Raw genomic sequence first — 27,635 nt, 5'->3', positions numbered from 1 at the left:
CATCCCCCCCCCGGAAGAGGCCCCCAGTGATGACAGCAGCTCTGTCGACCTGGAACCTGATGACCAGCCCGGACCATCGGGGACCTCTGGACAGTCGGTTCCCCACACACAGGCCACAGCAGACCCAACCCCCTCTGGGACCAACAGCACAGCTCCCACCCAGCGGGCCCATGCCTCTGTCTCTAGGACAGGTCAATCAGCGGTGTGTCTGCCACTACAGGGCACCCAGGCTAACCCACCACCCCAACAACAACAGGGACCTGGGGGCAGTGGTAGTGGGCACACCGTCCAGGGGACAGAGGCCGGGGGAAACAGGGCAACTCGGAGGGCTGCTGTGCGACAGGGGGGGGAGGAGAGGCCCAGGGAACCCACTCTCCAAGAGGCCCTCACCACCATCATGGCAGCCTACCACCACTCCCAAGAGACGATGGCGACGGTACTGGCCAGGTTCCAGGAGATCCAGGCACAGCAGGAGGAACGCTACATGGGGTTCACCAATCAACTCACCAACATCTCTACCGCTATGGGGAGCATAGTCCAGGCCCTCAACCGTATAGAAGACACGTTGCGGGACCCTGTGGCACCACACAGGGCCCCTGTCCCTAGCCAGGAACAGCCTACCACCTCCGCCGGCGCTAGTGGACAGGAGGCCCCACCACAACGACAGGCCACCAGAACCCCACCTCCTGCTGAAGAACAACCACCCCGCAAGAGGAGCCTGAGATTAAAGAAATCGACAGAGTAGGATGTCAAGACCCCCGCCAGCATGAGACACCCCCTGAAGTCATCCCACTGTCCCACATTGCCACCCTGTCCAACCTTGAACTGCCCCTGCTCCATCCTTCCACAGGCATATGGACAATGCACCTGTGAGACTGAGAACTGGACTCTTCCATGGCCATTACTCCACCCCCACCCATCACCGTGTTTATATCATGTACCATTATCTAGCACAAAAAATAAATCACTCAATGCACTGAAATCAAACAGGAGTCAGGCTGTATTATTTACAAATGTATAACACATTACCGATCAATTATGTTCTGTTAACTTTGTGCTAAACACATACCGAGATCAATAAGCATTAGTCCATGGGCTAACCAAGCAGTAGTCACGGAGTGGGTCATACAGCACTGAAAAGGGAAGGGAAAATCAAACATCAGTTTAAAAGAACTGGGGGGGTCATAGACAAAGTTGAGAAGCAGGAGGCTTGCAGGAAAAGTAAAATGGCGTGGTTGATTCTTACCTGTGTGCTACTGAAAATACTGTTGGATAACTCTGTCCCTGTTGTCTGTGTCGTCCTCTGAGTCTTCCTCCTCTTCACTCTCCGCAGGCTCCACAGCTGCTTCAACACCACCATCTGGACCATCCTCCTGCAGGAAAGGCACCTGACGTCGCAATGCCAGATTGTGAAGCATACAGCAGGCCACGATGATCTGGCACACCTTCTTTGGTGAGTACATCAGGGATCCCCCTGTCATATGCAGGTACCTAAATCTGGCCTTCAGGAGCCCAAAGGTCCTTTCTATGATCCTCCTAGTTCGCCCATGGGCCTCATTGTACCGTTCCTCAGCCCTGGTCCGGGGATTCCTCACTGGGGTCAATAGCCAAGGCAGGTTGGGGTAACCAGAGTCACCTATTAGCCACACACGTTGTCTCTGTAGCTGTTCCATCACATAAGGGATGCTGCTATTACGCATCACATACGCGTCATGCACTGACCCAGGGAACATGGCATTCACATGGGAGATGTACTGGTCAGCCAAACAGACCACCTGGACGTTCATTGAATGGTAACTTTTCCTGTTTCTGTACACCTGCTCATCGTCTTTTGGGGGGACTAAGGCTACATGGGTCCCATCAATGGCACCAATGATGTTGGGAATATGTCCAAGGGCATAAAAATCACCCTTCACAGTGGCCAAATCACCCTCCTCAGGGAATACAATGTAACTCCGCATGTGTTTCATCAGGGCAGACAACACTCTAGACAAAACTTTGGAAAACATAGGCTGAGACATTCCAGATGACATGGCCACTGTTGTCTGGAATGAGCCACTTGCAAGAAAATGGAGGGCTGACAGAACCTGCACCAGAGGGGGAATTCCTGTGGGTTGGCGGATGGGGGACATCAGGGCTGGCTCCAGCTAGGCACACAGTTCATGGATAGTGGCACGGTCAAGTCGGTATCGTAGTATGATGTGGCGTTCTTCCATTGTCGACAGGTCCACCAGCGGTTGGTACACGCGAGGATTCATCCTTCTCCTCGCAAGTCCCAGCGGACGGTGCCTAGGACGGCCAACATGGAGCACAGAGTCAAGCCAATCACTGGTACGTTCACCACAGCTTGCATAGCACACGGTTATCTATGTTTTGAAAGGCATGTATGTGTGGCAATGCAAGGCCTAGGCCTGTGTGTCGCAGTAGAAATTATGCCATGTGGGCCCTTGAAATGGCGGCTGCCTGACCTGTGAAGTGGGACAATGGGATGTGAGGTCAATGCGCAGGCGGAGCACACCGTGGCGGTAGGCGGTCGAAGACCGCTACACGGAGCCGCATTGGTTAACATTGAATGCTATGGGTTTCAGGAGCCAATGACGATGTGCGCCGGCGGTAGCGGTACGCACCGCCGCGGGCGTGACCGCCATTTTCTATCTGCCTAATCACTCGAGACCTGATCATCCACAGGAGAGGACCTATACTGCAAGTGCTGCTGTGACCTCGGTCTGGAAGTGACAATGGCTGCTGCGACTGGGGAAAGGGCCCCTGTCTTCACGTCTGAAGAGTTGGAGAAGCCCGTGGATGGGGTCCTCCCCCAGTATGCGTTACTCTACGGTCCTCCAGACCAACAGGTAAGTACACCGGATGCACATGGAATGGGCGATGCCTGTGTGGAGTGGGGTGGATGTAAGTTGGTGGGGTGGGGGGCGAATGAGGAGTGCAACGCACGACAGATGAGAGCATGTGCCATATGGCAAGGTTGGGGAGGGGGGGCCAATCACATCTAACATGCAGTAAGTTGATGAATGTTTCCTTCCCACCCTGTACATGTCACATAGGTCAGCGCCCATCAGAAAGTCGAGATTTGGCGTGCCATCGCCAAGGAAGTCCGGGCCCTGGGGGTCCACGTCAGACGGGGCACCCACTGCCGCAAGAGGTGGGAGGACATCCGCCGCGGAACCAGGAAGACCGCCGAGTCACTGCTGGGGATGGCCTCCCAACCTAGGAGGGGTGCCAGTCGTACCCTGACCCCCCTGATGTCCCGGATCCTGGCGGTGGCCTACCCTGATTTGGATGGGCGCTTGAGAGCATCACAGCAGACACAAGGGGGTGAGTATCAGCACATTCTTCTATCCTTCTGCGCAGTGGAGGCGTCTGGGTGGGGGAGGAGGGTTGTGGGTGACATTAGGCCAGGGCGCTTTCTGTAGTGTAGTCCTCTCCCTTAGGCATGGCCCTGTGCTCCTGGCCCCCACCTCTGTAGGGTGACAAGTACAGCTATTGATGGTCCAGCCTCACACATCTGCGCGTTTGTCCTCTCTTGACCTGTTGTCTTAGTCAGAAGTACTGAGTAGTGTACCCCGAATGCGCGGCTTAGTGCATGAGGCTCCTGTGTCTGTCCTCTCCGCCAACGGTGTTGACATTGCATGCACTCAACCTGGTCTTCTTTTTTCTCCCCCCCCCCCTTCTTCTTCATCTACTTGTGCATGTGTGCATTAGCATCATCAGGCGGAGGAGATTTGGCATCGGAGCACAAGGCCCCGGTGGGCCCAGGAACAGACACCGAGGGCACCAGTGATCCGGAGGGCGAGGGGAGCACCACAACGGGGACCGGTGGTGAGAGCAGCGACACAGACACGTCCTCGGATGGGTGCTCCCTAGCGGTGGCGGAAACATCCGGGAGCCCCGCCTCTACAGGTACAGCCGCCACCCAGCGCACCAGCCCCACCCTCCCTGCAGCCCCTCAGCCTACGCTCCGTGCCCGCTCGCCCAGGAAGGCGGGCGTCTCCTTCGCCCCAGGCACCTCAGCCCCTGCCCCTGTCACCCCTGCTGCCCTCAGTGCGGAGCTCATTGACCTTGTGAGGACGCTCATTGTTGGGCAGACTACCCTTTTGAATGCCATCCAGGGGGTAGAAAGGGAGGTGCATCGGAGCAATGCCTACCTGGAGGGCATTCATTCGGGTCAGGCTGCCCATCAACGATCGTTCACTGCTCTGGCCTCAGCACTGACGGCAGCCATTGTCCCTGTTTCCAGCCTCCCTCTTCTGACTGCCTCCAGCCTGTCTCTATCTCCTGTTCCTCAGCCTATCCCATCCACACCATCTGACCAGCCTGCACACACCTCAACACCCAAGGGCAGCTCATCCAGACACAAGCACCACAGATCCCACAAACACTCACCCAAGCAACACCCAGATGCAGACATTCCAACAGTCACTGCCACCCCTGTGTCCCCCTCCTCCTCGTCTCCCTCCTCCCTCCCTGTGACATCTACACTCACACCTGCATGCACACCAACATCAGCCAGTGCTTCCATCACCACCACACCCTCCTGTACAGTCCGCACGCGTGCAGTCACCACCCCACTGCCATTTACACGTCCCCTGTGTCCTCTCCCACTGTGTCTGTCACCCCCTCTTCCAAGACACACAAACGCAGGCAGCCACCCACCCAACAGACATCCACCTCACGACAGCCTACAGCACCAGCACCTTCACCCAATGACAGCACACCTGACTCTCCTACAACCACCTCCTCCTCCTCCACTCCCATCACCACTTCTCCTCCCCTTTACCTTGGCCCTAAAAAAGTTTTCCTGGCTAATCTTGACCTCTTTCCCTCCGATGACCTACCCCCTCCATCTGCAAAGAGTCCCAAGAGCACCACAGCCACCACCAGCCCAGCTTCGGGTGTCACTGTTGTGCATGGGTTCTGGAGTCCACCCTTTGCCAGCAGTGACACCTCCATCAGCAGCAAGGACACATCCAGCCCCCCCCCCGGCAAGAGGACCAGGAAACACAAGGGCCGCCGTGCGAGGACTGACACGGCTGCCCCCAAGGAGCAAACTTCGCCCACTTCACCAGCCACATCATCTAGGGGAGGCAAGGGCCCGAGAGCCCCATCTAAGGAGTGTAAGGGCAGCAGGGCGGAGAAGTCAGGCAGCAGGAGCGCGGAGCAGGTGGGCCCCACATGCACATCCCAGCTGGAAAGGAGGACACCAAAGGGCCCAGGACTCCGTCCCCGAAGGGTCCAGAAGCATCACGGTCGGAGGGCGACTGAGCAGGGAGTCCAGGCCAGGTCTGGCTCCCTTGACCTACTGGATGTGCACCGCTGAACAGGGCCCGCCGTGGAGAAGAGCACCGCTGAACAGGGCCCGCCGTGAAGATAGGCACCGCTGAACAGGGCCCGCCGTGGAGAAGAGCACCGCTGAACAGGGCCCGCCGTGGAGAAGAGCACCGCTGAACAGGGCCCGCCGTGAAGATAGGCACCGCTGAACAGGGCCCGCCGTGGAGAAGAGCACCGCTGAACAGGGCCCGCCGTGGAGAAGAGCACCGCTGAACAGGGCCCGCCGTGAAGATAGGCACCGCTGAACAGGGCCCGCCGTGGAGAAGAGCACCGCTGAACAGGGCCCGCCGTGGAGAAGAGCACCGCTGAACAGGGCCCGCCGTGGAGAAGAGCACCGCTGAACAGGGCCCGCCGTGGAGAAGAGCACCGCTGAACAGGGCCCGCCGTGGAGAAGAGCACCGCTGAACAGGGCCCGCCGTGAAGATAGGCACCGCTGAACAGGGCCCGCCGTGGAGAAGAGCACCGCTGAACAGGGCCCGCCGTGGAGAAGAGCACCGCTGAACAGGGCCCGCCGTGGAGAAGAGCACCGCTGAACAGGGCCCGCCGTGGAGAAGAGCACCGCTGAACAGGGCCCGCCGTGAAGATAGGCACCGCTGAACAGGGCCCGCCCTGGAGAAGAGCACCGTTGAACAGGGCCCGCCGTGGAGAAGAGCACCGCTGAACAGGGCCCGCCGTCTCAAGCACCGCTCCGCTGGGCCCTTCCTGTCATGCACCGCTCCGCTGGGCCCCGCCGTCTCAAGCACCGCTCCGCTGGGCCCTTCCTGTCAAGCACCGCTCCGCTGGGCCCCGCCGTCTCAAGCACCGCTCCGCTGGGCCCCGCCGTCTCAAGCACCGCTCCGCTGGGCCCCGCCGTCTCAAGCACCGCTCCGCTGGGCCCTTCCTGTCATGCACCGCTGAACAGGGCCCGCCGTGGAGAAGAGCACCGCTGAACAGGGCCCGCCGTCTCAAGCACCGCTCCGCTGGGCCCTTCCTGTCATGCACCGCTCCGCTGGGCCCCGCCGTCTCAAGCACCGCTCCGCTGGGCCCTTCCTGTCAAGCACCGCTCCGCTGGGCCCCGCCGTCTCAAGCACCGCTCCGCTGGGCCCCGCCGTCTCAAGCACCGCTCCGCTGGGCCCTTCCTGTCATGCACCGCTCCGCTGGGCCCTTCCTGTCATGCACCGCTCCGTTGGGCCCCGCCGTCTCAAGCACCGCTCCGCTGGGCCCTTCCTGTCAAGCACCGCACCGCTCCGCTGGGCCCCGCCGTCTCAAGCACCGCTCCGCTGGGCCCCGCCGTCTCAAGCACGGCACCGCTGGGCCCTTCCTGTCAAGCACCGCTTCGCTGGGCCCCGCCGTCTCAAGCACCGCTCCGCTGGGCCCCGCCGTCTCAAGCACCGCACCGCTCCGCTGGGCCCTTCCTGTCATGCACCGCTCCGCTGGGCCCCGCCGTCTCAAGTACCGCTCCGCTGGGCCCTTCCTGTCAAGCACCGCTCCGCTGGGCCCCGCCGTCTCAAGCACCGCTCCGCTGGGCCCCGCCGTCTCAAGCACCGCACCGCTGGGCCCTTCCTGTCAAGCACCGCTCCGCTGGGCCCCGCCGTCTCAAGCACCGCTCCGCTGGGCCCCGCCGTCTCAAGCACCGCTCCGCTGGGCCCTGCCGTCTCAAGCACCGCTCCGCTGGGCCCTTCCTGTCATGCACCGCTCCGCTGGGCCCCGCCGTCTCAAGCACCGCACCGCTGGGCCCTTCCTGTCAAGCACCACTCCGCTGGGCCCCGCCGTCTCAAGCACCGCTCCGCTGGGCCCCGCCGTCTCAAGCACCGCTCCGCTGGGCCCTTCCTGTCAAGCACCGCTCCGCTGGGCCCCGCCGTCTCAAGCACCGCTCCGCTCCGCTGGGCCCCGCCGTCTCAAGCACCGCTCCGCTGGGCCCTTCCTGTCATGCACCGCTCCGCTGGGCCCCGCCGTCTCAAGCACCGCTCCGCTGGGCCCTTCCTGTCAAGCACTGTTTATGGTTCACTGTGCCCACCATGCCTCCTCCTTGAGCAGTGGACACTGTCATCCACCAGATGGACTGTGGCTTTGCACTCCCCAGGATGGTGAAGTGGGCAACCCACCCACTGTAGAGACTTGAGAGACTGTGGCTTTGCACTCCCCAGGATGGTGAAGTGGGCAACCCACCCACTGTAGAGACTTGAGAGACTGTGGCTTTGCACTCCCCAGGATGGTGAAGTGGGCAACCCACCCACTGGAGAGACTTGAGAGACTGTGGCTTTGCACTCCCCAGGATACATCAATGGGCATGGTGGCCCCTTCGTGGATCTGGCGTCGTGGACTCATGTGGCTGTGGTGCCTCCCACTTCCCTTCCCCCTGAGGTGCCTGTAATTTTTTCATCAGATGCCCCTGCAGTGTTCTCTCCAAAGGACTCAGGTCTCCTGTGTGGGCTTTGCCCTTGTGTCGCTACACTGTAGCCCACGGACTGTTCCATTTAACTTTCATGTACAGGACTAATTGCCTCGGTTCTCCATGGCAGTGTATATAGTATCATTTTGTTATGGATATTTTGCGTAGTTGACCGCTCCATATCAGAGTCTATTTTTTATATAAAATTTTCGTCCCAATTTATTTCTGTCTTTGCATTCTTAAGGGGGGTTTGGGTGGTGTCACTGTGCATTGTTGCTCTGCATTAGTGTGTACATAGTTTGGGGGGGGGGGGGTCGCATATGTGTGTGCCGTAAACTTCCCTCCTCCCCCCTCCCGTGTGTCGTAGGTGCAGTACTCACCGTTGTCGTCTGCGCCGGAGTTCGTACTCGTGGTAGATGAGAAGGTAGACGAGAGCAGGTAGGATGTTTAATTCGGGTTCCATGCTGTCCTCCTTCCTCGTGGAGTGTGTTTTGGTGCGCGTTTTCCCGTTCGTAGTCTGTTTCCGCCGTGTTTTTATCGGCGGGGCTCCCGCCCCAGAAAAGGTGGCGGATTGGTGAGTTGTGATAGTGTGGGCGGTACATTGTCTGCCGCCTGCCTGTTGGCGGTGACCGCCACGCTGTTTGTCTGCACCGCCGCGGCGGTCGGAGTGTTAATGTGGCGGCCTGTGTTGGCGGTTCCCGCCAGGGTCAGAATTCCATTTTTTCGACCGCCGGCCTGTTGGCGGGTTGGCCGCCACTTTATCACCGACCGCCAGGGTTAGAATCACCCCCTTTGTTAGGTAAGGAGTTGTAGACTAAGACACTCGTTACAAGTGACCAGTTAATTTCAATGGCCTAAGGAACTGCAGTTACTCGAGATATCAGAATTATAAGTTTAGCAGAAATGTAATTTTGTGAATATAGCTTCTGCAACACCTGCATGTGACCCTTTATCGTGTATTTTCAATGTCCCTCTTCTCCCCTCTAGCTCTATGAGATGGAAACCGGAGGTTTGAACACTTACCAACAACATTAAAGAGAGCTAACACCTGGGGTCTGCAGGCCAATGTCCTCCACTGACTGATTCAAAGAAGCTTCTGGAGAAAAGCTTTTTACCTAGTGCAAGCAATACCTAACAATCCCAAGGATGCGCCTTCTGTCCAATAGACATGCAGCTGAGGAAAACCTCAGTGGTGTACATACCAGAACAAAGCTTCTCCTGGAGAGATAATGCAATTGATCCGTTTTTGACAAAATTAATTGACGATTTCTCAGATGACACTTTGCAGCAATCCACTGAAAAAAACAGCAAAGGAACAGTCCCTCCTGTTGGAATGTTTCTGTCTAACAAAAGGACAGAATCGGAACCAAAATAAAGCAAGGACTAAACAAACCCTCCAAACTCAAACGAATGTCAGTGTTGGAGCAAGGACTTAATGATTCAAAACACGGACATTGGAAGCGCATTTTCTCAGGAGCAGATGATCAAAATGATCACTACGAAATATCCATTGACAACAGACAAGAGGGAAGATGCTTTGCAAAGGTACACTGGTGATGACAAGTATGTATATATACAAGCACAGTGAAATGTGCTGCATCTCTAACCAATAATATGCTATTGGATGCCTTCTTTTAACAGCTGTACACAGAAATACCACCTGTGTCTGATGAAGGCCTGGTGAAGATGAAGTCAAACCTATCTACTGTGCATCTGCTGTCTATTCACTTAAAAAAATACTTTAAAGAAAGTAATTAAGAAACTGCAAAACCTGAGCACTTTGCAGATCGAAGGCCAATTAAACACACATACACACACACACACAAAAACAGCATTTTTTCAGATGAAGGTAAAGAAATTAAGAAACTGTAGAACATGGGTGCCCTCTAGAGAAAGGAATTTGAAGAACCAAAACTGCCAGCCTTTATACAGCAATAATGGAGGACAAATGAGAGTTAGACCCAATTCACCAAAAAAGTTGGAGGGGTTACTTTTGTTAGCTGAAACTAAGTCTTGAGGGTAACGTACCCTGTAAATTTCCTCTTTACTGGGAAATGTATTATCATAAAAAAATGTAGAAATACAATGTTTACATTCATCCAACAGAAGCCAGTCATACTTTTCTTCCCTGTACTGTATTAACAATTGTTATAATGAAGCTGAATGTCACAACTGGTGCCTAGATTTTGCTCAATTAAGCAACTCCCGGGCAACACCTCATTTGCAAGAAATACAAGATATTACCAAGGTTTTAAAAAGACAAAAATCAAGCAAACCTAAAAAGCATTTTAAATCAGACTGCTTCAAAGTAGCAAAATGCTGCATTTTGACTGGCTCTGTTGCCACTATTTCTGATAAAACTGCATGCGGGAAATAAAGCTACTAATGCAGAGTTAGGGATGGTGTTGTTCTCAAGACTAGATGAGGAACATTGTCCTTAATGATAAGATTCAAAACAGTATTATCAGATTTCAATCATAAGCATTAGCCTTGATTAAAAAGGGCTGGAGTTCATAAATTTGGAAACAGTGAACGTTTATTAAAATAATAAAGTGCAATACAGAAGGTTAAAACATATCAAGCCAATTGAAAAGCATAATATTTCAGTCAAAAGCATAAAGCTCAGAAATCATAGTAAGAGATGTAGCAGGAGTAAGTTCTGGAAAATAGCCCAAGTCCAAAACATGTAGCAAATCAGTAGAAAACAGGGCAGCATCCATGGACAAGCATTTGCAATGCAATAGACCTCACATTTACTTGTGTTGGAGCTATTGGGATTGTACATTTATAGCTGGACTTCTTTTTATACATTAATTGGTCAATCCTACCACATATATTGTCCCTTTCTGCCAAATAATTATATTGGCCCTGCATATAACTAAAGGGTTAGTAGGTCTACCAGAATATTTTTTCAATCAAGGCCCTTAAAGCACAAACTACTTCCAGGTGCAAAAAGTTCCAGCCATAAGAGAGGTTACAAATACACTGCACAGTGGAATGGGTTATTATTTTGGGGTCCCCACTAACCTAGAATTATTAAGTCAATTTGGCAATGAAACAGATATGTTCATGTACAAAAAAGGGACACTGCCCAGTCCATAGTTCACAGGGCCCACATGGCCACAGGGCAAAGTCCAAGGCCCCACTTGATTCCTGCCCCAATACGGAGAGAACACTGCAGGGGCAACAGTTAGCACCTCAGGGGAATGGGGGGCACCTCAATCAGATGCAGAAACAAGACCACTGGTTCTGAAGAGGGAAACATGCCGTGTGCCCTGTGCTTGGTCCTGGGGAGTGCAAGGCCACAGTCTCTCAAATGGGTGACTTGTCCACTGGTTATGGAGGGGGCAACATGCCCTGTACATGGTTCTGGGGAGTGCAAGGCCACAATCTCTCAAGTGGGTGACTTGCCCACTGGTTCTGGAGGGGCAACATGCCCTGTGCTTGGTCCTGGGGAGTGCACGGCCACAGATTCTGGAGTGGGTGTCTTGCCCACTGGTTCTGGAGGGGGCAACATGCACTGTGCTTGGTCCTGGGGAGTACAAGGTCACAGTCTCACAAGTGGGTGACTTGCCCACTGGTTCTGGTGGGGGCAGGCCGCACAGCAGGCCCATGAGGCTGGACTATATGGCGTCTGTCAGCAGTGACGATTGCACTGCAGTGGTGGTTGTGGGAGGCTCCTGCTCAGCCCCTGCACCCTCCGATGGCTGCACTGTGGTGGTGGTTGTGGGAGGATCCTGCTCAGCCCCTGCACCCTCTGATGGCTGCACTGTAGTGGTGGTTGTGGGAGGCTCCTGCTCAGCCCCTGCACGCTCTGATGGCTGCACAACCATGGCTGGCAGTGGGGCTCCATGACAGCTGCTGGTGCACGCTCCTTCCCCTCCTTTGTGGCTGGTGCAGGCTCCTTCCCCTTCTTTGTGGCTGGTGCAGGCTCCTTCCCCTTCAGTATTTGTGGCCTGGAATCCTTTCCACCACGAGTAGGTGCTGCTAACACTGGGCCTGTGGACTGTTTGGCTGAGGTGCCTGGCTGAGTCCTTGCTACCCTGCCCATATGTGCAGGACTGGAGGGGATAAGGAAGAGGTCAATCTGGGAAAGGAAATGTTTTTTAGGGACATTGGGGCAGGGAGAGGGAGGAGTAATGGGAGTGGAGAATGACGGAGTGGTTGTTGGAGGTGTTTGTCTGATGGATCTGAGTGCAGGTGCATGGGCTGTATGCTGTCGTGAAGTGGATTGCTGTTGGGTGTCTGAGTGCTTGCGTTTGTGTACCTTAGGAGGGGGGACAGACACAGTGGGAGAGGACACAGGGGACGCGTGCATGGATGTTGTGGAGGTGTCTGCCAGTGAGGTGTGTGTTCTGCTTGGTGTGGTGATGATGCTGGTAGTGGATGATGATGTAGTGCATGCAGGTGTGAGTGTGCACGTAACTGGGTGGGAGGAGGAGGAGGAGGGGGAGACAGTGAAAATAGTGGATGTTGTTGCGTCTGCAACTGGATGGTGTTTGTGTGAGTGCCTGTGAGATGAAGTGTGGAACTTGTGTTTGCCTGTGATACTCTTGGGTGTTGTCTTCTGTGCATGCCCGTCTGGCTGTGTGCTTGGGATGGGTTGGGGTTGGGGTTGAGGAGAATGAGACTGGAAGTTGGAGGGGGGGATGGTAGAAACAGGGACAATGGCTGCCATCAGAGAGGAGGCCAGAGCCTGGATCGATCTCTGTTGGGCTGCTAATCCACTGTGAATACCCTCCAGGAATGCATTAGATTGCTGCATCTGGGCTGCCAGCCCCAGGATGGCATTCACAATGGTTGACTGCCCTACAGAGAAGGAACTCAGGAGGTCCCTGTCCTCCTCACGCAGGGCTCTCTGGGGCAGGGCCTGAGGTGCCTGGGGTGAAGGAGATGCCCACCAACCTGGGTGAGTGGGCATGGGCAACTCGCTGAGGGGCTGCTGGGAGGGCGGTGCAGATAGGGGGTTGGCGGCTGTACTTGCAGCTGGGGTGGGCACAAAGGTGTACGCCACAACCAGGGAGCTCCCATCTGAGGAGATATCTGAGTCTGTATTGTCCCCTCCAGACTCCGCTGTAGTGCTCCCCTCACCGCCCGTCCCACTGGTGCCCTCAGCGTCGCTGGACTCTGCCTTCAGGGTACTGTGGGATGCAGCTCCCTCTGTCGCAGGTGCCTCTGCTCTTCAGCCAGATGATGCTAATGCACATAAGGACAGGAGAGAAGACAAGAAACGGGGGAGAGAGACAAATGATACACCGGGACAATGACTGTACCAACACCACTGTTGGCGTACACAGCACCCTCACACACAGGGAACAGGCCTACGCACTATGCATTGCACTACCAGTTTACCAAAGGGTGTTTATTGTAGTGCTAATATATAGAGGGGAAAGTGCAATAGGATGGGGTGATGATGGGGGGAAGTCCAGGGTATTGGTCTAGTCTGTTCGTAGCACAGATGCATTATCCAAGGAGTCATAGGAAGGGGAACAATGGCAGTTCAAGGTGGGCAAGGTGACTGAGTGGGACACAAGGGGGACAATCAGGACAGTCTCATTTCCTGGTGGGGGTCTTGGCAAGTGTCTCTGACTTCTATCTGGATCGCAGGGAATGTTTGCAGGTTGGTTCACCTTCTGCAGGGGGAAGGGTGCTGGTGGCCTGTTGGTCCTGTGGCAGAGCCTCCTGGCCACTACTGGCAGTGGAAGTGGAGGGCTGTTCAGATGACTGGCTAGTGGCGGGGGCCCGCTGAAGTAACACTGCCTCCCTCATAATGCTGGCCATGTCTGCCAGCACCCCTGCTATGGAGATCAGGGTGTTGTTGATGGCCTGTAAGTTCTTCCTGATCCCCCGATATTGTCCCTCCTGCAGCCGCCTGTTCTCCTGCGCCGTGTCTAGGATCTGGCCCATCGTGTCCTGGGAATGTTGGTAGGCTCCCAGGATCTCAGAGAGTGCCTCCTGGAGAGTCGGGTCCCTGCTCCTGTCCTCCCCCTGGCACATAGCAGTCCTCCCAGTGTCACTGTTGGCCTGTGCCCCTGTCCCCTGAACGGTGTGCCCATTGCCACTGACCCAAGGTCCCTGATTGTCTTGTGTGTGAGGTGTAGCCTGGGGTCCCTGTACAGGTGGGCACACTGCTGATTGACATACCCTGGGGACAGAGGTTTGAGGACGCTGGGTGGGTACTGTGATGTTGGTTCCTGATGGGGGAGACTCTGTGGTGGTCTGTGAGTGGGCTTGGGTGACTGGCTGTCCAGTGGTCCCTGATGGGCCAGGTATATCGTCCAGATCCTGAAGACCACAGTTACTGTCATCACTGTGGGCCTCTTCTGTTGGTGGACTGTATGGTGATGGCACCTCCTCTCCAGTGACATAGGAGGATGTAAGTGATGTACTATGCTTCATGTGTATGACATATTGTACATCCCTGACTTCCCCTCTATGATTGCTGTTGCCCTGCCAGCTTTTACTTGTGTATGTTGGTGTATGGTGGAATTGTTAGTTCCCCTATGCTGTGCATGCTTTAGTGATGAGTGTCCATGCAGGGCTGTGAGGGGTGTCCTTACACTGGTACAGCATGCAGGGCTTGGCATTTGTATTTGTGCGATGTGATGGAGGAGTGTGTGGGATCAAGTGGAGTGATGGGAGTGAGGGTGAGGGGTGAGGTGCCATGCAGGTATGGGGGGTTATAATTGTTGAAAGTTGACTTACCAGAGTCCAGTCCTCCTCCGGCCAGGCCCTCAGGATGCAGTATTGCCAAGACTTGATCCTCCCTATGCTGTGAGTTGTGGGGGAGGAGGTGGGGGTCCACCGTCAGTCCTCTGTATAGCGTGCTGGTGTCTTGCTGCTATGGAACGTACATTCCCCCGTAGGTCATTCCACCTCTTCCTGATGTCGTCCCTTGTTCTTGGGTGCTGTCCCAAGGAGTTGACCCTGTCCACAATTCTCCGCCATAGCTCCATCTTCCTGGCTATTGATAGTTGCTGCACCAGTGCTCCAAACAGCTGTGGCTCTACCCTGATGATTTCCTCCACCATAACCCTTAACTCCTCCTCAATGAAACGGGGGTGCCTTTGTGGTGCCATGGGTGTTGTGTGATGTGTATTGGTGAGGGTGTGTTGGGGTGTGTGATGTGGAGTGCTTGAGGAGTGTATGGGTGTGAGTGGTGTTTGACACTAGTTGTCGCAGTGGTGTTGGTGTCAGTCTGGTGGCTATGATTTGTATTCGTAAAGGGTTGTGGGTAATGTAGGTATGTGTTTTATAATGGTGTGGGTGTGGTGTGTGTATGGGTGTCACATGTGTGTTGTTTGAATTGTCCAATGTGGTGTTGTTTTGTCTGTAAGTGTCCATTGTGAGCACAGCAGTATGTACCGCCAATGGTTTACCACCGTTGAATGTCCGCCGTGGTGATTCATGAGTCATAATGTGATGGGCGTTGTTTTGTTGGCGTAACGGTGTGGGTTTTGGAACCGCCACTTTAGCACTGACCTTTGGTCTGGCAGATTTGTGTATGTGGCTGTATTCTGTTGGATTGGTGTGTGTGTGTGTGTCATAATATGGTGAACGGATATCCGCCAGCGCAGCGGTATGTTGGAGGCCGTCAGCGTGGCGGTAAGTGGGATTTAAAGCCAGTTTCATAATGAGGGCCTCTGTGTTCTTTATGTAAAGCATTTATCAATTACAAGTGTTTTTGTGAAAGCTATGGAGCGTGAAGGGGAAAGCAAAAAAAAAAATGACTCTGATTAGGTAACAGTGTGAACAATGTGACCAGTGCTTCAATACCGCCGAGGGAGTTTGTGCTGCTGTTCTGCGATGTGGGTGCCGTGGCCGCCATGGAGCACAAAGGAAAAAGACAAAAGAAAAAATAATTCTCGTTGAAGTATATCGGCAATCATGCAATAATCCATGTAACAGGGTCAGTCTACAAGACAGTTAACAAAAGGTGGGACAAACGTAAAGCATTTACCAATGACATCAAGGGATTTTTGAAAGGCAAGCCCACGAACGAGTGAAAGTGATGGGCATGGGATGGGTGTGGTTAAAATCCACAGAATGCTTACAACAGGTCGAAAAGTGCTCGCGCGCTCGACCTAAAAAAGGGCATAAAGTCCTCACTCGTCTACAGAAACACATTCTATTATCACAAAAATTACCATGGAAAGCAACGGGAGTCAAACAGTCAGCACTGAGTGAGCAAATGTACCAACATATCATCAAATCATAATACAGCATTCTAAAACATCATATAATACCACCATTCTAGCACTAGTTACATGAATACTGATAAATCTACTCTTACCTAATGTCATCGCTCAGGTTAGCACAAATCTGTTTACATTAACAATAGCAGTCTTATAAATGAATAGCCCTACAGGCGAGTAAACAGGAAAATTCCTTTGAAAGCAACAACTACAGAACTTCCTTCAAGGTTGTTCAAGAACAGAGTATCAACACTAAGTATCAGTGCACATTTCATGCGATGTCAAGTGAAAACACTGGCTAGCTCTACATTCAAGATGGACTAGAGGACTCATCAAGTTCTAGTTCTGCCTATGCCAGAAAACAGTTCTGTACATCAGAGCATTACCCTTGCGACTGCCAAATGCTCATGAGACAAAGCAAACATTATTTAATCTAAATATAACATTAACAACTCATAGATGGCCATTACCTACCCAGGGGACTCACAGCTAGTATCAACCCACACATCATTACACCTTTATTCACTAATAGCTGGCTGTGAAGATCACAGACAATAAAGATCTGTTTTGTGTGCCTACCTCCCAGATTGTGCTAGCACTAGGAGACAAGATGCTGGAGGAGATAGCTTTAGAATCATTCAATTCCCTGTGCCAAAGGCTGAATATGTACATGGAAATGATTCTTATCTCTAGTAACACAAGATGCTGAAATAAACAAGTCCCTGAAAACAATCCTTTCTATTTGTTCGTATTTTCATTTAAGGTGTTCCAAGGCTTGTGGAGTCCATGACAATTTTATTATTTTAAATAGCAATCTCATTATTCTAATTTACAATGTTATTTATGTTCAAATATGCTTTAATTAATTGCCTTTGAATGTAATGATTTATAAGGTATACAGTGCAACATTTTATAGACACTATGGTGGTCATTACAACATTGGCAGTAAAAGCCACTTACCGCCGTGCAGAACACCGCCAACACACCGCTGCGCCCACGGAAATCCGCCAGAGCTATTATGACCCACAGCACGGAAGCCGCCAAAATTCAGTCACCCACACAAGTCTACCACACCAAAGGTCAGTGATAAACTGGCGAAAACAAAACCTCTACCGTCACGCCAGCAGAAATACATCCACACTATCACGACACGTGAATCCACGCAACGGTCTTTCAACAACGGTATTCCATTGGCGGTACACACTGCCGTGCTCAAAATACACACACTTTTACAAAACACAGCCACATTGGACAATTCAAAATACACACACCTGATAAACATACACACACCACTCCCACACACCCAATACAATATAAAACACACACCCACATCACCCACAAACCCCTACGACCAGAATCACAGAGAGAAAGCCAAAGAGAGACACCACCATCAACAACACTAGCATCCACAGGCACACCAGACCATCACCCACATAACTTCCACGCACCTCACACTACACACCACTACATATCAGCACACTTATTACCACACACCCCACCCCACACATCACCCACACCACCCCTTGGCACGGCAAAGACACCCTAGGTTAGCGGAGATCGAGCTCAGGGTCATGGTGGAGGAAATCGTCCGGGTAGAGCCACAGCTATTCGGATCACAGGTGCAGCACACCTCCATTGCAAGGAAGATGGAGCTATGGCGAAGAATAGTGGACAGGGTCAACGCAGTGGGACAGCACCCAAGAAATAGGGATGACATCAGGAAGAGGTGGAACGACCTACGGGGGAAGGTGGGTTCCGTGGTCTTAAGACACCACCTTGCGGTTCAGCGGACTGGCAGCATACCCCCACCTCCTCCCCCACAACTAACAACATAGGAGGAGCAGGTCTTGGCGATTCTGCATCCTGAGGGGCTCGCAGGAGTAGCAGGAGGAATGGACTCTGGTAAGTCAAATCTTAACTATTAAATCCCCCACCCTACCTGCATGCCATCACATACCCCCACCCTCACCCTCACCCCCATCACTCCAACTCCTCACAAATGTCCCAATATCACAAACCACACATCCCAACACCAAGCCCTGCATGCAACTACAAAGCATGGACAACCAACACCAAAGCGTGCCCACTGCACAAACCCATACACCCCCCTAAACCATCATCACACAAGGTCCCACACAGGAATGCAAGCACTGGGGTACACGGTCACCCACCCATTGCACACCATGGCACACACAGATGCAATAATCATGCTTTTACACCCCTGCAGGACCCCTACCCAAAGTCACCGCACAGGAGGGTCCAGACATGTCCACACCACCAACAGAAGAGGCCGACAGTGATGACAGCAGCTCTGTCCAACTGGATCTAGAGGACCAGCCCTGGCCCATCGGGGACCTCGGGACAGTCGGTTCCCATCATACAGTCGCAGGCCACCACAGAGCTTCCCCCCTCTGGAAACACCAGCACAGCACCCACCCAGCGGGCCCATACCTCTGTCCCCAGGACACGTCAATCAACAGTGTGTCCACCACTATAGGGAAGCCAGGCTAACCCACCACCCCAACAAAAACAGGGACTTGGGGGCAGGGGCAGTGGCAGTGGGCACACGGTCCAGGGGAAGGAGGCCCAGGAACATAGGGGAACTGGGAGGGCTGCTGTGCGACAGGGGGAGGACAGGCCAAGGGAACCCACTCTCCACGAGGCCCTCTCTAACATCATGGGAGCCTACCACCACTCCCAGGAGACGATGGCAACGGTACTGGCCAAGTTTCAGAAGACCCAGCGCCTGCAGGAGGAACAGTATTTGGGCTTCAGGGAGGAAGTCAGAGCCATCAATTCCACCCTGGGCACCATCGTAGGGGTGCTGAAGGAAGTACTCAACACCAGGAGGGACACTGTGGCACAACAAGGGGCCCCTGACACTAGCCTGGACGATGAACTGCCCACCACCTCCGCCAGCGCTAATGGACAGGAGGCACCGCCACAGGACCACCACACCAGCACCCCACCCCCTGCTGAGGGAGAACCACCCCGCAAACGGCCCCTGAGATCCAGGGCTAAGACAGAGTACGATGCCAAGACCCCCGCCAAGAAATGAGACCACCCTGAATGTCATCTTTCTGTCCCACTTTGTCACCCTGTCCATTCTTAAACTGCCCCAGCTCCACTTCCTATGCCCATTTGGGCAATGCACCTGTGAGACCAATGGACTCGACTCTGCCATGGATATACCTCCACCATCACCCCTCCCCATTTTGCAACCCCCTCCGATATTGAGCACTTAAATAAACACCCTTGAAGCACAAAACAATCTGGAGTCAGTCTGTGATTTCGAATTAGTGTATTAGCAATTACTGTGGCAAAAAGCTCTTTCAATTGTAATGTCAACATACCTATGTCACACAGCTCTAGTCCATGAGGAATCAAAGCAGATGTCACTCAGTGGGACCCACATCTGTGAAATCGTAAGGGAAAGTGACAACTCAGTGACCATATACTGGCTGAAAACGACAGACAGTAGAGAGGTAGTAGTGTTAAAGTACATGTAGTAGGCAGGTTTTGTATTCTTACCTGTGTCTCACTGGAAATATTGCAGGATCACCGAGTCCCTGTTGTCGATGTCCTCTTCTTCTGCTTCCTCGTCTTCATTATCCACAGGCTCCACAGCTGCAACAACACCGCCATCTGGACCATCCTCCTGCAGAAAAGGCACCTGTCATCGCAAAGCTAAGTTGTGAAGCATACAGCAGGCCACGATGATCTGGCACACCTTCTTTGGTGAGTAGAATAGGGATCCACCTGTCATATGGAGGCACCGGAACCTGGCCTTCAGGAGGCCGAAGGTCCGCCCGATTATCTGCCGTGTTCGCCCATGGGCCTCATTGTAGCGTTCCTCTGCCCTTGTCCTGGGATTCCTCACTGGGGTCAGTAGCCATGACAGTTTGGGGTAGCCAGAGTCACCTGCAAATGGCGAGGGACAACTGTTAGACACACACTAACCTGTAGGGATAACCCCAGACCCAGACAACCATTCCCACTGACTTGCTTCCAGGTGCTCACCTAATAGACACACACGGTGCCTCTGGAGTTGACCCATCACATAAGGGATGCTGCTATTCCGCAGGATGTATGTGTCATGCACTGAGCCAGGGAACTTGGCATTCACATGGGAGATGTACTGGTCTGCCAAACATACCATCTGCACATTCATAGAATGATAACTCTTCCGGTTTCTGTACACCAGTTCACTCCTGCGGGGGGGACCAAAGCCACATGTGTCCCATCAGTGGCACCTATGATGTTGGGGATATGTCCCAGGGCATATAAATCACCTTTCACTGTAAGCAAATCCTCCACCTGAGGGAAAACGATGTAGCTGCGCATGTGTTTCAGCAGGGCAGACAACACTCTGGACAACACGTTGGAAAATACAGGCTGGGACATCCCTGATGCTATGGCCACTATTGTTTGAAATGACCCACTTGCAAGGAAATGGAGCACTGACAGCACCTGCACTTGAGGGGGGATTCCTGTGGGATGGCAAATAGCTGACATCAGGTCTGACTCCAGCTGGGTACACAGTTCCTGGATTGTGGCACGGTCAAGCCTGTATGTGATGATCACATGTCTTTCCTCCATTGTCGATAGGTCCACCAGCGGTCTGTACACCGGAGGATGCCGCCATCTCCTCACATGTCCCAGCGGACGGTGCCTATGAAGGACAACAGCGAGCACAGAGTCAACCAACTCAGAGGTACGTACCCACAGCTTACACAGAACACGAATCATAATCCGAAAAGTGGCCTCTATGTGTGTTGAGTCTAGGCCTAGGTATGTGTGACGCAGTTAAAAATGAAGCCATGTGGGCCCCTGAAATGGCGGCTGCCTGACCTCTACAGTGGGACAATGGGATGTGAGGTAACCGCGCTGGTGTTGTACACCGTTGCGGTAGGCAGTCGAAGACCGCGGCGCAATGCTGCATTGGTTAACATTGGACCCTATGGGTCCCAGGAGCCAATGACGATGTACGCCGGTGGTGACGGTACGCACCGCCGCGGATGTGACCGCCATTTTCTATCTCTTCAATCACTCGATACCTGATCTTCGAAAGGAGAGGACCTACAATGCAAGTGCTGCTGTGACCTCGGTCTGGAAGAGACAATGGCTCGAGTGTCTGGGGAAAGGGCCCCTGCCTTCACATCGGAGGAGTTGGAGAAACTCGTGGACGGGGTCCTCCCCCAGTACGCGCTACTCTACGGTCCTACAGACAAACAGGTAAGTAGACTGGGAGCATGCTGTGTGGGCTATGCTTGTATGGAGAGGGGTGGATGTAAGAAGTGGGGGGAGAGTGCGGCGTGCATGAAACGACGGTGAGTGCATGTGCCACATGGCAAGGGTAGGGATGGGGGCCAATGACTGTGACGGTGCAGTTGGTAATAAGTTTCTCTTCCCTCTGTATAAATCATGTAGGTCAGCGCCCACCAGAAAAAAGATATTTGGCGTGCCCTCGCCAAGGACGTCTGGACCTTGGGGGTCTACCACAGACGGAGCACCCACTGTCGGAAAAGATGGGAGGACATTCGCCGCTGGAGCAAGAAGACGGCGGAGGCTCAGCTGGGGATGGCCTCCCAACGTGGGAGGGGTGCCCGTCGCACCATGAACCCCCTGATGTTCAGGATCCTGGCGGTGGCGTACCCGGAGTTGGATGGGCGCTTGAGGGCATCACAGCAGCCACAAGGGGGTGAGTACACTCTCATCCTGCTGATTTTGCGCGCAGTGGAGAGGTCTGGGTGGGGGAGGTGGGCTGTGGGTTCCCCTAGGCTAGGGCGAGTTTAGTAGGTAAGGTCCCTCCGTAAGGCAGGCCATGTGGCACCCCACCCCACCCCACCTCTGTAGAGTGCCAAGAACACCTAGTCATGACCCTGTGTCATCCATGTGTGCAGATGTCGTCCATAGCCTAGTAGGCCATTTCCCAGGGATTGAACAGTGGAGCCCAAGAGCGCGGCGTAGTGCAGGGGGCTTCTGTGTCTGTCGTGTCCGCCAACGGTAGCGGTAATGCATGCACTCAACATGTCTTTCTTCTGTCGTCCCCCCCTTTTTGTGGTCTCCCTGTTCTTTTGTGCATTAGCATAATCAGGCGGAGGAGCAGTGGCACCGGAGCATGAGGGAGCTGCATCCCACATGTCCATGGACGGCAAGACTACGGACTCGGAGTTCACCAGTGGAACGGAGGGCGAGGGGAGCTCCACGGCGGGGACAGGAGCTGACACCAGCGACCCGGACTCGTCCTCTGATGGGAGCTCCTTTGTGGTGGCGGCAACATCTGTGCCTCCCGCATTTACAGGTACGGCCGCCTACCCCCCTACCAGCACCGTCCCTCCCAGCAGCCCCTCAGCCTTTGCCCGGTCCCGACTCTCCAGGTCCCAATCTAGCACCTCAGCCACAACATCTCCGGGACTAATGGTGCCTGTAGTCACCGGAATCTGGAGTGCACCGGCCACCAGGGCAGCCAGTGTGGCACAGAGCCACAGCACGGACAGTCCCCCACCTGTCAAGCATCAGAAGTTGGCAAGTGCCTGGCGGGAGAGGGGGAAGACTCCAGCCACCAAAGCCGCTCCCAGGGGTCCCGGTGGGAGTGTGGAGTCAGCTGCGACACCTTCCAAGGTGGGGAAGGGCCACAAGAAACCAGGAAAGTCTGGGAAGAGCAGCATGGTGGAAGAGACCGCCATAATCCCCGCTGCCCAGGAGGCCACCGCCATCATCATCCCCGCTGCCCAGGAGGCCACCGCCATCATCATCCCCGCTGCCCAGGAGGCCACCGCCATCATTCCCGCTGCCCAGGAGGCCACCGCCATCATCATCCCCACTGCCCAGGAGGCCACCGCCAGCACAAGCCCTGCTGGGACAGAGAGGACCGCCAGCACAAGCCCCGCTGGGACAGAGAGGACCGCCAGCACAAGCCCCACTGGGACAGAGAGTACTGCCAGCACAAGCCCCGCTGGGACAGAGAGGACCACCAGCAGCTGAGTTACTGCAAAGGAGCCCGCCGCCTCATGCACACCTGAACAGGCACCGCGCCTCAAGCACTGGTGAACAGGGCCCAGCCGCCTCAAGCACAGCTGAACAGGGCACCGCCGCCTCAAGCACCGCTGAACAGGGCCCTGCCACCTCAAGCACCTCTGAACAGGGCACCGCCGCCTCAAGCACCGCTGAACAGGGCACCGCCGCCTCAAGCACCGCTGAACAGGGCACCGCCGCCTCAAGCACCGCTGAACAGGGCACCGCCGCATCAAGCACCGCTGAACAGGGCACCGCCGCATCAAGCACCGCTGAACAGGGCCCTGCCGCCTCAAGCACCGCTGGCCCATGAGCGACAAGGGCACTGACGCTACTGAGTCAGTCACGAGCAGGATGTAGCACACTGGGCACAAAGCCCCCTCCAGAACCAGTGGAGAGATACATCCACTACCTCTGTCCTTAGCAGGATGTAGCACTCTGGGCACTGAGTCAGTCACGAGCAGGATGTAGCACACTGGGCACAAGGCCCCCTCCAGAACCAGTGGAGAGATACATCCACTACCTCTGTCCTTAGCAGGATGTAGCACTCTGGGCACAAGGCCCCCTCCAGAACCAGTGGAGAGATAAATCCACTACCTCTGTCCTTAGCAGGATGTAGCACTCTGGGCACAAGGCCCCCTCCAGAACCAGTGGAGAGATACATCCACTACCTCTGTCCTTAGCAGGATGAAGCACACTGGGCACAAGGCCCCCTCTAGAAAAAGTGGAGAGATACATCCACTACCTCTGTCCTTAGCAGGATGTAGCACTCTGGACACAAGGCCCTCTCCAGAACCAGTGTAGACTGTTATCCACTTGAGAGACTGTGGCTTTGCACTCCCCAGAATGCAGCAGTGGGCAACCCACCCACTGTAGAGACTTGAGAGACTGTGGCTTTGCACTCCCCAGGATGCAGCAGTGGGTAACCCACCCACTGTAGAGACATGAGACTGTGGCTTTGCACTCCCCAGGATGTAACAGTGGGCCTGTGCCCCCCTCGTGGATTTGGCGTCGTGCACTCAACCGGCTAAGGTGCCCCCCCTTTTCCCTCCCCCTGAGGTGCCTGTTTTCTTGCTCTCTGATGCCCCTGCAGTGTTCTCTCGGTCATGGTCAGGGATCTTGTGTGGGCCCCGCCCATACCGTGTGGGCCCAGTGTTCCAAAGACTTCATTGGAGCACTACCTAGACTACTAAGCTTGGTGTATATTTTGTTTATGGTGTATATATATATTTTTGCGTACTTGATTTTAATATATTACAAGTGTTACACTCATTTTCTTTTGTCTTTAGGGGAGTTGGGGGGGTAACTGTAATGTATCATGCTGTATTAGTATGTGTGTTGTAGAGGGTGGGGGTGGGGGTGTTGCGTGTGTCTCCCTGTTTTTTTCCCTCCCCCTCCCCTGTGTCGTAGGTGCAGTACTCACTGTTGTCTTCGCCGCCGGCGTTCGTGCTCCTGGTAGAGGAGCAAGAAGATGAGGGCTGGAAAAATGTGCAGCTCTGGTTCCATGGTGTCCGGATTCCACATGGGGTGTGTAGAGGTGAGCGTTTTCCCTTCGAAGTCCTGTTTCCGCCGTGTTTTTGTCCGTGGTGAATCCGCCCCGGAAAAGGTGGCGGATTGGTAGGTTGTGATACTGTGGGCGGTACTTTGACTTCCGCCTGTCTGTTGGCGGTGACCGCCAAGCTGTTTGTCTGTACCGCCGTGGCGGTCGGAGTGTTAAAGTGGATGTCTTTGTTGGCGGTTTCCGCCACGGTCGTAATTCAATTTTTTTTTACCGCTGGCCTGTTGGCGGTCTTACTGCCGTTTTAACACCGTCCACCAGGGTTGTAATGACAACCAAAATATTTTTCATGTTTAATAATTTACATATATTTTACTCACCCTAAGGATGATTTTTAAGCCAGTGTACACTCGTGCATGGAGGTACAACTATTGACAAAACAAATTGTGGATAGGTAAAAAAAAAAATTTTTTTAAAAAAACATTAAATGTCTAAACATCAAAGGGTTGTACACCCCACAGGAACAGAAATATATTCTTTTTAAATACGAGTACAGTCTGCAAATAGTTTTCCCACACTTTAAAAAAAAAAACTGCCATACATATATGATGAAGATTTAAAAAACCTTTTCTGTTTAACAAGATGTTACTATTTTAGAATTAAAGAGGTTTTAAGTGATAGGGAAGACACTTATAGGTAACAAATCTTTTAATGGGGTGCTGATCTTGGGTAAGAATAGTTCTCAGTAACTGTTTTAGCACTTTAAAACATATTGTGCCATAACTGCCTGAAAATCTATACTTCCACCCACAATTCTTTACTAGCTGGTTCCATATCTGCCTTAACACCTCACTGCTTATTTACTTTAGCCGGCTCCACTGTAAAGGCTTTAAATTCAACACTTCTATTTAGCAATATGGCACCCATTTCGGTATGAATATAGAATGTTGACACTCTAGTTGTCCATTAGTCCTCTGTGGTGACACTACAAAAGAACACTTGGGAGTAAACTGACACCATACTACTGCTATTGAAAGTATGTTTTTCTCATCATACCATAGTTCCTTCTGACTTGAATGAGTAAAATGTTTGAGAATTTATAATAAATGTTTCCTTTTAGTGTTCTAGATCACTAACCATAATTTATATGACAAAATTAAACCCAGTAATATGGTCAAATATTTAGTCAGCTACCTAGGAAAGGATATACATTCCACAGCTCCTATTCCAGCAACATTTCATTCGGGTGTGCCTCAGATTTGTCATTAATTTTTGTGCTCCAGTTGTTCTTTAGAAGTCCGTGGTAAAAACCCAGCAGAATTCTGGGGGCTCAACTTTCAGCATCAGCTACTAGTAGAAGTACATTTTACTAATCATATAACCTACTTGGTTGAAGAAGATATTTATAGAAATATGATATGATTTTAGCTTCTAGAGCACTTACCAAAACCTGGATGAGAAAATCATGAAAGAAAGCCATTCTTTATCAAACATAGTCCATCAAATCCCAGCATAGGCTCAGATTTTTCATAGTGAAATCACCTTTGAACTCTCCACAGTTCCAAAAATGTGCGTGGCACCACTAACAAATGGTTTCTATTGTGACTAAACTCTATTATCACTCTTTCTATACGCACCTTTTCGTGAGCCGTCACTATAATAAATTTCAGTTGGACAAAAAAGGGAGAGTGTTAGCACCAAAGAAAAACTACTTTCAGCTGTGCTTCATTTACCAATCACCCTAATCTGTCCCAAGAAAAACGCACCATCCAAAAACAATTATGTGCATTTTATTTCAAACGTTGAGGGCCTGATGTACAATAGCAATATTAACCAAGGGGGCGGCAGCCCCAGGTCGTTTTTTTTATTGGAGATAGATTGGGCCCTCAGTTTTGCCTTGCACCCTCTGATTCCATCTCGGTCAATAACTAACTGAGTGTGCCCTCCCATTTGGATAGTTATTGCTTAGGTAATTACATTTGTTTAGGCAATTATGTATCTGTGCTAGAATGTGAAAATACTAGGAGATCGGAGAACAGTGCTGCCTTTACCGTAATAAAGCACAACTAAAGCATTGAGAAGTCTCACAGAGAGCACGAAGGATGTTGGTGCATGGAACACTTCAATAAAGAGATCACTTTTATTTGCATTATAATTTGGACTGAAACTGATAGCAAAACTGTAAAATCCATATGAAGCTATCATTTAATGGCAATTTCTTCTAAAAAAATGAATGAACATTAAACATATAGAAAATGAAATGAAAAAATGAATAAGCAAAAATACATAGTGAAAGTTGATCATTGGTTCTACATTTTCTGTAATGAACATTGTCATCATAATGGACACCTCCAACTCAAATTGAGACACAAGCCTCCCTCGTTTTAATAATCTGATAACCATTCTACTTCCTCCTTCAGGTTTTTATTGGGTACATTAAACAGGAAAAGTATCAGGGTACCCTCCAGTGTGGCACCGCACTCCTTTGTTGAGACAACAGCGTTAGCAGTTTCTCTAGTGTTCCATTAGTGACCACAGAGCGCACGCTTGTAACCAAGAAAATAACAATATTCAGAAGTGCTTTTACTTAAACCATTGAACCAGTCCGTAAACTAACCTTGCGCAAAGGCAAAAAATTTTTTTTAAAGAAAGCTAAGTACATGGATTCCATTTTTCACATAAAGGGGCAGGGGCATATTTACTTACATTTCACGCAACCAAGATCGGCAAGCACAGTTGCTGCGCTGCATTGTGTGAAAGGAAGACAGCAACAATGCGCCATATCAACTAAGATTTGTGCAGGAAGGAACAACTTCCTGCACAAAAACAATCCTTTAAGGGCAGTTTCCTCTTTCTATGTGTGCTGCAGAATGTAACGTATACAACGAGGAAATAACTAGGAGAAATTAAGATATTTCTCCTCGTTACATCTGGTTCAGGTAGGCATATCACTTTTAACACATTTCTTCTTTTTACATGTCTTTATTAACCTCTTTGCTCCCAGGGCTTTTCCCCTCCTGTGCCAAGCCTTTTTTTGGCTATTTGGGGCAGTTGCCACTTCGGCCCTCATAACTTTTTGTCCACATAAGCTACACACGCCAAATTGATGTCCTTTTTTTACCACATCCTAGGAATTCTAGAGGTACCCAGACTTTGTGGGTTCTCCTGAAGGAGACCAAGAAATTAGCCAAAATACAGCAAAAATTTCCTT

The sequence above is a fragment of the Pleurodeles waltl genome, chromosome 1_1 (assembly GCF_031143425.1).
Source record: "Pleurodeles waltl isolate 20211129_DDA chromosome 1_1, aPleWal1.hap1.20221129, whole genome shotgun sequence".
In the NCBI taxonomy this organism is placed as follows: domain Eukaryota; kingdom Metazoa; phylum Chordata; class Amphibia; order Caudata; family Salamandridae; genus Pleurodeles; species Pleurodeles waltl.
This window is presented reverse-complemented; position numbering follows the sequence as displayed.